The following is a 7981-nucleotide window of genomic DNA, read 5'->3' on the forward strand; positions in this document are numbered from 1 at the left end:
GAAGTTTTCTTCTAGGATTTTGTTGAATGTATTTTCTGTACCTTTGAGCTGTATTTCTTCACCTTCTTCTCTACCTATTATTCTTAGGTTTGGCCTTTTCACTGGTGACCCATATTTCCTGGATATTTTTTGTTAGGGATTTGTTTGACTTGAGATTTTCTTTGGTTGATGACTGTATATCTTCTAGCGAGTCTTCAACAACTAAGATTCTCTCTTCCATCTCTTGTATTCTATCGGTTACACTCACATCCTTAGATCCTGATCATTTATCCAGACTTTCTATTTCTAGCTTCCCATCATTCTTTGTTTTCTTATTGTTTCTATTTCAGCTTTCATGCCTTGAACTGTTTCTAGTGCTTCATTCACTTGTTTGATTGTCTTTTCTTTAGATTCTTTAAGAGAATTACTTATTTCTTGAATTTTTTGGTTGCTTTTTCTTCTATTTCTTTAAGAGATTTTCTTGTTTCCTCTTTAAGGGTCTCAAGCATCTCCATAAAATTGATTTTTTAGGTCTGTCTCTTCTTCTTCATCCTCTGTGTTGTGCTTTTCAGATCTTGCTGGTTTGGAGTCCCTAGATTCTGGTGGTGCCATATTGGTCTTTTTGTTGTTGGGTGTGTTCTTATTCTGTCTTCTTCCTATCTTTTCTTCCAGTGGGTGCAGGTGGGGTCTCTCTATCTCCTATTGTCACCCTGTGTTGTGTGTGGGCCAAGACTTCAATGTCTGCCGCTCTGGATGGTCTTTCTTCTCCTGGTAGTCTCCTCACTCAGGTGAGATCCAGCCAGTGAAGGTGGAAGGAAGAGTGAGGTATTTCCAGACTCAGGGTGGGTCTTCCTGTCTGGGTGTGTCCACTCTATATAGGTGCAGGCCCAGAGAAATCCTGGGGTGATGGGGGCCTTTGGCAGGAGTAAGGCAGGAGCAGAGGGTATACTCACCTCAGGAAAGGTTGGGCCAGCAGAGGGCCAAGGAAGAGTCCATCATATTTTCTTATATTTTGTAACTCTATTCTTTATTTATCTGTTCCACCAAGTCCCTGCCCCCATGATTGCTTAAGCATTTTACTCCTAATATTTCTCCTGTTCTATCATATCGCACGTGTTCCACTACCTCCACTTACAGTTATTTGCTTGTGTTACAAAATCATAGGTCCCCATGTAGTTTCTTCATGTACCTTCATTTGTTTAAGTCTATCCCTAGCCACTGATTTCACCATCGACATCAGGCTATCAAATAGAACTCTTCTGCCTGTAGTTTTATTCCTCTCTACCTTTATTTCACCAATGTTCAAATTGCTTCCTACCTAAATGCATCAGTCCTTCCAATCACCCGTTTCTAGTTTCCTAGTTTCTGTGTGTACTACAATTTAAAAATTGTAGTATTATTTTATGAAATAATATGAAACTCCATAAAGTTATAAAACAATGAATAGGAAAATGGCATTGTTGAAAATGACATTGTAGGATGGCTTAGGAGTTAAAAAGTATCTTTTGACAAACCCTGTGTCCTATGTTCACTTCTGGAACTGACAGCGGAAGTTGGTGGTAATAGATTCCTGAAAGAATTCCTAAGACATCCATTAGGCATGCAATGTCACATGTGTGCCTTTACATTATATGTGCACACAAATGTATACATATATTTATATGTGTACATATATATTTCGTAATTTTGCTTTATTTTATTATTAAAAAATTTATTAATTTAATATATTTGTACTGTATTTATATCATCTTCTCCATTCTCACAAGCTCCTCTGATATCTTCCATGCTTACTTTCAAATTAATAGCATCTTTGTCTTTGGATATATATATATATATATATATATATATATATATATATATATCATATTCCTATTCATACATGTAGATAAATATAAATAAATAGAGCATGCTAAGTTAATTTACTTTACTATTTATCTATCCTTGTTATATATAGAAGACCCTATCTCACAGCAAATGTCCTGGTTTTCTGTGTCTTACAATCTTTTCCCTAATATTTCCCAATTTTCAGTTTAAGGGTTGTGTCGTAGATGGACTCCTTGGGAGCAGGAAACCCCAATTCCTATTATTTTCTGCATTTTAACCAGTTTTTTATTTCTTTGATGTTCTACTTACTCTGTAAAACGAAGCTCCTTGGATGAGGGAAGAGAACTACAGGTATCTGTAGGTATAAGCATAAATAATGAAAAAAAAATCTTTTCTGCTTACATGTACATATACATTAAAAAGGTAAGACAAGTGTATAACTTAAAAGATACCAATTAAAATGTTTAAATTTTAAGAATAAGTAGTTTTTAGTCACTATTAATTAAGATTAACTCCTGGCTTTCCTGCTTACTAAATCATTACCTTGAATTTCTTAGCTTCTATTTTGTCTTTTACAGTATGAGTCTAATAATAGCTGTAACTTTTTGGTAAAAAACAGCATAGAAAAAGGAAGTGTATTTAATTACCTTACCAAAGAATTCAAGGCACTGTGTCAATGAGTAGTAATTATTATGAATAGCATCAATGTGCATATTCAATTCCTAGCAAATTCCAATTTAAATCTACTGAGTTAAAAGATAACAAGGTGTTAAAGAGATAGCTTAGTAGTTAAGCACCCTGGCTGCCCTCCTCTAGAATAAGGGCTGGATTTCCAGCACCTACTTTTCATCCCACAATTGCCTGCATCTCTAGTCCCAGGGTATCTAATACTCTCTTCTGGTCTTTGCAGGTACCAGGCTTCCACATAGTGCACAGACATACATTCCAGCAAAACAGCCTCACATATGGAACATTTTTTTAAAAAAATTAAAATTAACAAACAATGACTGGAAAAATGACTTAGTAAATAAAAGTACTTGCTGCTTTTGCTGAGGACCTAAGTTCTGTTTTCAGCAATCACATGTCAGAACCATCTGTAACTCTAATCTATGAAATCCAATGCCCTCTTCTAACATCCATGAGCATCAAGCAAGCATATAGTACTTACATATACATAAAAGCACATAAATAGTTTTTAATCAACATATAGCAAAATTCAGTAAAAATCGTAGTCTTTTAAATTGCTAATTTTGTTTTATTATTGTTCTGGGGATCAATCACAAGACCTTGTACTTTCTGTTGCTGACCTATAAATGGAAGATAACTTTCTGAATCATGAAAGATATCATAGAAAAGGAATTAATTAAAATCTTATCAGTATAAAAGAGAAAATAATGGTTACTGCATAATTGCAAGAAATATTGAATATACATATTGATGACATTTTTGAAAGTGAGTTAATTTAAATATGAAAAGGAATTAAAAGGCTGTATCAATTTCATGACATACAGGGAGCCACTCAAAAATACACTTACACACAAAGTCAGGAAACTATTGATTTATGAAGTCCAGTCATCTCTTTTTTTCCACAAGATTTTTTTATTGAAATTAGAAACAATCTTATTTTATATATCAATCCCAGTTCCCTCTCCCTCCATTCCTTTCATGCTCCCAATTAAACCCCCATCCCCTCCCTTCTGCTCCCCAGGGAGGGTGAGGCCTTCCATGGGGTATCATCAAAGTTTGTCACATCATTTTGGGCAGCCTCTAGGCCCTCCCCAGTTTGTCTAGGCTGAGGGAGTATTTTCCTATGGGGAATGGGCTCCCACAGTCCATTGCTAAAATAGGCATAAATACTGTTACACTACCGGAGGCCCCATAGATTGGCCAGGCCTCCTAACTGACACCCACATTCAGGGGGACTGGTTCAGTCCTATTCTGGTTTCCCAGCTTTCAGTCTGGGGTTCATGAGCTCCCATTTGTTCAGGACAACTGTTTCTGTGGGTTTCCTCAGCCTGGTCTTGACCCCTTTGCTCATCACTTCTCCCTCTCTACAACTGGATTCCAGTAGTTAGGCTCAGTGCTTGGCTGTGGTTCTCTGCTTTTGCTTCCATCAGCTACTGGATGGCAATTAAGGTAGTCATCAATTTCATTATAGAAGAAGGACATTTAAGGTAGCCTTTCCACTACTGCTTAGATTGTTAGTGGGTGTCATCTTTGTATATCTCTGGACATTTCCCTATTTCCAGATTTCTCTTTAAATTTATAATGGCTCCCTCTATTAAGGTTTCTCTTTTCTTTCTCCCCTCGATTCTTCCCCAGACTGAATCTTCCTGCTCTCTCATGTCTTCTCCCCCTTCCTCTCCTCCTCTTCTCTATCTCCTAAATCCCTCTCTCCTCCCCCTAGTCATCTCTTATTTGCTTTGCTCTTGGTGTGACAAAACAACATTAATTTGGGGGTTCATCATTCCAGACAGTTTGAACATATTACCATCAGAATGGGGAGCATGGTAACAGGTAGGCAGACATGTTGTTAAAACTGGCTGATAACTGACATCAAATCACAAGCATGAGGCAGAGAGACAGAAGAGACAGAGGCAGAGACAGAGACAGAGACATAGACAGAGACAGAGACAGAGAGAGCTTGCTAACTGGGATTTTGAAACCATAAAACCTACCTCAAAGTGGCACTCTTCCTCCTCTTAATTAATACCTCTTAATTCTTGAGAAAGTAGTTCCACTGACTAGAGAGCAAACATTGAAATATATGAGTCTGTAAGAGTCATTCTTATGCAAACTACCACAAGTCATCATACCATATTTATGTTTGTGCTTTAAATGTTTTCTCAAGGCTGATTTTAATTGTGTCCATTTGGCAAAATTTAACTTTTGACACCAGCTTCATGTAAAATCTTACTTTGATTTATAGTTAAATTATTATTATAAACACTTTATCCCAACAAACCCTACTAGGAGAGACTGTAAGAATGATTATTTCACCATATTGTTTTTTGTAGGTTACAGTTCTCTGAAATTAATGAGGAAAATGTATAGTCTATAAAGAAACTAGTTAACTTAATGAGAAATATCAAGTTAGTCAGTTACATTTCTGTTTTTATTAAATATGACATCAACACTGCCAGTAAATCACAACTCAACTTCTATAAATAAATGGAAAATAAATTGCTAATCTTTTCCCACTTGGAAACTTGATAACAAAGCTAATTTATTTTTAAAGGTATCAGATTCTTGGAAATACAACAGCTACAGAGAGTGTTTTGCTAGAGTGGCTTAAAAATGTAGAAAGATATTTTCTTTAATAAATATACTCTATTAATGTACCTAAAACTTAGATAATGTTCATCAAGTATCTTCTAGTATACTAAAAACTTCTCTATAGCTTAATTTGCAAAGTCAAATCTGATTGCAGTATAATTTACCCCAAATTAATAAACCTGAGAAATGTATAGGGCTTATAGTAGGTTTTTTTTTTATAAATACAATACGAAGTTATACTGTCTTTATGTTGGGAAACAATAATAATGGACAGGGACATTCCCATACAGAACCATGAAATTTTCCATTAATTTCATCCTGAGATGATATCTATGTAAAAGAAATACTTTGCTGAAGCAAAGTAGATGAACTAATTAGCAAAAAGCAAGGAATATGGATTTTTCATTGCTAAACCAATCTGTTGCTACCAAAGACATGGGTAGAGTAAAACAACTTTAGGAAAACTTACTGTGTCTTACAGGAAAATAATATATGTCATTAGCAACTAATGTGTTTGTCTTTAACAAGTATTGCTCAAAAGTATTTGACATATAGCTTTAGACATAGCTCAGTGGTTTTTTTCACTGTGTACTCTCCTGGAGGACTCTGGTTTGATTCCCAGTACCCACATAGCCTAATCAATATCATCTGTAACTCCACTGCTGGGAATGTTACCCTCTTCTCTCAAAATAGATGCCAGCCACATTTGTGGCCCACGGAAGCATACACAGGCAAATACCTATAATAAGCATATAATAATAATAATAATAATAATAATAATAATAATAATAATAAATTGTTTTATAGGTCAGGAATTTCCTTTTCAAAACTATTTTGTATACTTGTGTCTGCTCATTTAATTTTTCAACATCCATATTCATTTCACTTAGGATATTGAAATTCTATGGACATAAGCAATTCACACTTTTTGTTGGTAGATTTGATCCTAGACTATGACTGAATAGAATCCAGAGGTAACTTCTTGCTATATCAAGAAAATAAAGATGATTTCTAATATTCAACTTTTTATTTGGTTATTAACAATGGAAAGAATATTTTAGATCAGAGCTTGCCTGACTTTCAAGTTTGTAAACAAGTAGGATATACTACATCTTTATATGGGAGAGAAGGGTAGCATGTATAAGGCTAGGACATTTGTTTTTTATTGTTGTGAGAAACTATTGTGTCACATGAGCAACATATTAAAGGTAATAATATATGTCAATTTTGTTTCCTGATAGATTTGTGGTTTCCCACAAAAGACAAGTTCATCTTATGAAGATTTAACAGGTTATAAGATCTAGTGGGCCAAGCATCATAACTAATAAGAAGTCTCACTGTCATAATTTGTGACCTGATAGGTGGCCTAAAAGAATAAGCGTGCTATAGGGAAGCTGTGGACCGGATGTATTATATGAGAGACTAAGTATACAAACAAATAAATGAAATGCCATTATTAATAGATACACCACTGAGACAAATTGTTAATATATTTGGGTATTTGAAATTGTAAATCTTTTCTGAAATGGAATTCTTTAAAGTTATGCAATTTTAAGTGAGTTAATTATTGAGTATTTTGTCTAACTCCCCAAATGCCCACATATCAAACTGAGAGACAATTGTTAAGTCTCTAAGTGAACCCCATAATATGAGTACTTCTATCTCAGTCAGGGTTTTATTAATGTGAGGAGGCTCTATGACCACAACAACCCTTATAAAGGAAAATATTTAAGTTGTGCTGGCTTACAGTTCAGAAGTTTAATCCATTATTGTCATGGTGGGAAGCATGGCAGCATGCATGCAGACATGGTATTACAAAGCAGCTAAGAATTCTTACATCTTGATCTGCAGGCAACAGGGAGACTGAGACACACTAGGTCTGACTTGTACTTCTGAACCTCAAAGCCCACCACACTTCCTCCTAAACCACCACACCTGCTCCAACAAGGCCATACCTCCTAATAGTGTTCCTCCCTGTAGGCCTATGGGAGTCAATTTCATTTAAAGCACCAAACATGACATAAGATGCAATAAGGCTAGGGACAAACCCTCATATCAATACTGGAAAAGGTAACCCAGTAAGGGAAAAGGGTCTCAAGAGCAGGCAAAATAATCAAAGACACTGCCTTTCACTTTTAGGAGTTCCACAAAGACCCCAAGCTAAACAGCTACAATGAAGAGGACCAAGCACAGACCCATGCAGGCTCCATATTTTTATGAAGAGTAACAAGAGAGAGCTATTGTTTTTAAAAGCAATTGTCTAAAGCGAAATTTAAAGAAAATGAATATTTGGGAATAGGCCAAGTTCAAGGACATGGGAAATCATTTCTACTCATTCTATATACTCTTTCTTTGGAGAAAAAAATTTACCAAATCAACTGAAAATCAGTCTTGTAAGGGCAGAGAAGTGGCTCTGTGGATAACAGTGTTTCATGTGAGATTTCTGAATTCAAATTCTCAGAGTATACATTAAAAAAAGGTAGACACCTTCGCATGTCTGTAACTCCAGCATTTGGGGTCAGAGGCAGGTAGTGCTTATGAACTTTTTTGACAGCCGATTTGGCTGAAATGACAAGCTTCTGGTTCAATGAAAGACCCTGTATTAAGAATATAGGCTGAAGGACCAGTCATGGTGCATGGGAGTCTGAGGCAAAAGGATCTCTGTGTGTTTGAGGCCAGTTTTGTCTACATAACAAGTTCAAAGACAGCCAGGCTTACATGGAGAGACTCTGTCTCAGGAAAAATATTTATATTTTGACTTTTTATATATATCTATGTGTGTGTGTGTGTGTGTGTGTGTGTGTGTGTGTGTGTGTGTGTGCGCGCGCGCGCGCACACGCGCGTGTGTGTTCTTGGGTGCATGCTGTAGAGTGATAGAGGAGGATCTCTAAGGCCCTCCTCT

Source organism: Cricetulus griseus, chromosome X (genome assembly GCF_003668045.3).
Source record: "Cricetulus griseus strain 17A/GY chromosome X, alternate assembly CriGri-PICRH-1.0, whole genome shotgun sequence".
Taxonomy (NCBI): domain Eukaryota; kingdom Metazoa; phylum Chordata; class Mammalia; order Rodentia; family Cricetidae; genus Cricetulus; species Cricetulus griseus.